At 41.5% G+C, this 2,662-nt stretch overlaps 1 long non-coding RNA gene across 1 annotated transcript; it reads right to left on the bottom strand.

Moving 5' to 3' along the window:
• Nucleotides 1–359: 359 nt before the first annotated feature.
• On the bottom strand, nt 360–2,211 carry LOC120528338. The gene is made up of 2 exons (XR_005633492.1): nt 2,177–2,211; nt 360–1,117 (listed from the first exon to the last, which is right to left on the bottom strand). It is a non-coding gene; the product is annotated as an uncharacterized LOC120528338 (long non-coding RNA).
• Between the last annotated feature and the right edge of the window lie 451 nt (nt 2,212–2,662).

The raw sequence follows: 2,662 nt of genomic DNA, 5'->3' as shown, positions 1-2,662 counted from the left end.
CAAAGATGTGCAGGTGGGTGAGCCTGTGGTGTCCTGATGATGGACTATCTCGGAACAGGCCTGTCTGCTTTACTCTTCACTCTGCGTGCCTCACACTGGATAGAACACAATTTCTCTTTTCTTGCGTATCCAAAAATCACCCAAGGAGTGTCTCAGTGGGCTTTAACAGGCCCTGTTTTTGAGAGCCCACTACTCCAGAATCCCTAAGAAGAGATGAAAAACAAGAAAATCAAGGTTGAATACACACACACTAGAGCTAATGTTCCAAAGCCCCAGTCCACCTAAACTGCATGTCTTTCGATTGTAGGAGGAAACCCACATGAAGATAATGAGAACATGCAAACTCCACCAGAGACAAGTCATAGTCAAAAATAAAATGTATTTCTAATATAAGGACACCTGAAGATGTACGTATTCAAGTGCATACAGACAGACGACATCAACAGACAACACCAAACATGAGTCTTTGTTACCTTAGTTGGTTCTTTCTCTTGCACTTATAGATAGGCACATAACGTGTGATTTTATTTCTTATAATTTTTATCCAAAATATTTCCCAGGAAACATTACTCATTCAGAACCTTCTTTTAAATGTTCTCCTCTCAGTTCTGCTTCAGTTCTTAGTTACTTATTAAGTTTCTAGAGTCAGCACTGTGATGGCGGTTTGGTTTTCCTCACAGGTTGTCTACACTCCCTTGCAGCTCCTCTGTGTGTGTGAGAAGCTGCTCTGAACTGATTTAAGTCCACTTTAGTTTTCTTACTGAATTTATGATAAGACCCTCACAACAGCTACAGCCTTCTCCTTCACACAGTTATGGTGATGTCAACTCCCAGAATTCACCCCCTGGCTTTATCTTAACTACCGGGTCACAGTCAGAAGTTCTCAGATTCCGAGCAGGTGATCTCCTGACTTGGTTTATGGTCACACAGGAGAAGGTGACGCTTTGTTCAGATTGTTGTGTCTATGAAGAGCTTCCTCTGTCACACATTTAAGAACATTCAGTTTGCTTTGTCTTTCTTCTAACAGATTCTCTTCTCTCTCTTGTCCTTTTCTCCTGTGACTGTGAGTTGTTCTGCAGTTTAAACCTCGATTATCCGTCAGGGGTCAGGACCGAGGCTGTGACGGATAAGAGAAAAGATGGATAACAGAGCAGCTACTTTAAAAATGACATACAGTAGACTAGTGTAGCAAACAGTAGTAAAAAACTATATTAAAAAAATGAATAAATTTATGTAATATTGTAATGACCATCGTAATAAGCAAATACAATTCAGAGGTCCTGGAGTTTTCTACATTTAACGTGGAGTCTTCGTTCCCTCACAAGCGGTGTCCTGTCTTACACTCCGTTATTTGGCTTACAGAGCTCACCTCCTAAACAATCAAAGAAAGATTTCCCTACCGATCAGTTGATCTCCTGCCACTCTCGTTGTGTATTTCTGACACCACAAACACTCCTGCTTGTTGTCTCCTGACTCCCTGCTCCACACATTCCCTTCTCTCCTCACTTCTCCTGTCCGCCCCTCACGGAACAGAAGCCCCTCAGCCAGTCCCATCACTAACAGCTTTCCGCCCTTTATGCCCTCATACAGAGCATCACAAGCTGCCTGCACACCACAATATATTAACACAACCTGATATAACAGAATATATAAAGAAAATTACAATGCAGAGGACCATTAACATTAATACAGAATAACATTACCGTCACTGGTTTCCATTTTCAACACATTTTTCAATTATTTCAGCATCCCGCTTTATATCGTTCACTGCTGGCCTTCCTACTCCGTCATTGAAGCAATACTTGAAGAGCTGTTGCTGTTTCGTAAACGTTTAATAAGTTCAAACAGCACACACATATGTTGATAGGCCATAACAATGTATTGTAGTTTAGTTTAATTATAACAAAAGAGAAAAGCTACAAACCGCTATTAAAGCTGAAGGTACGTAACAGACACTGGGATTTCTGTTGTTCTAATGTGCAGAACTCGCAGTCGTAATCAGGAGACGCTGGCGTGAAGAACGTTGGGTTTTTGTTATTTAGTCCTGACAGTTAATCAAGTGACAGATAATCGAGTTTTACTGTAGATGAATAGATTTCTCTGTCACATTAAATGTACAAATTCCTTAACTCAAAGTTATTCAAACAGTTTCCATTAAACACTAAACATCACTCACCTGCTTTTCTTCTCTTTCTGTCTCCAGCTCGACCATTTCATGATTTTTATGTCCAGTCACCACACACATCATGCAGATACAGGAATCATCAGTTTTACAGAATATCTCCAGACTTTTCTGATGTTTCTCACAGAGTTTCTCCTTCAGATTTCTATCAGGATCAACCAGCTTGTGGTGCTTCAGCGTCGTAACTTCATAGTGAGGCTGCAGGTGAGTCTGACAGTAGGACGCCGGGCAGGTGAGACAGGACTTCACTGCTCTGAACTTCTTCCCAGTACAGAAGTCACACTCCACGTCTCCAGGGCCGTCATTATTCTGAGATGGAAAAGAAGGAGAAGGTGGAGTGAGTACCTTGTCCTTTAATTTCTTGATGACTTCATTCAGGAGAGTGTTTCTTCGTAGAACAGGCCTCGTGGTGAAGTTTTCTCTGCACTGTGGACAGCTGTTCTCTTGGCTCTGATCCCAGTAGTTAGTTAAGCACTTCAG

This window comes from Polypterus senegalus, chromosome 4, assembly GCF_016835505.1.
Source record: "Polypterus senegalus isolate Bchr_013 chromosome 4, ASM1683550v1, whole genome shotgun sequence".
NCBI classification, from domain to species: domain Eukaryota; kingdom Metazoa; phylum Chordata; class Cladistia; order Polypteriformes; family Polypteridae; genus Polypterus; species Polypterus senegalus.
This window is presented reverse-complemented; position numbering and strand designations above follow the sequence as displayed.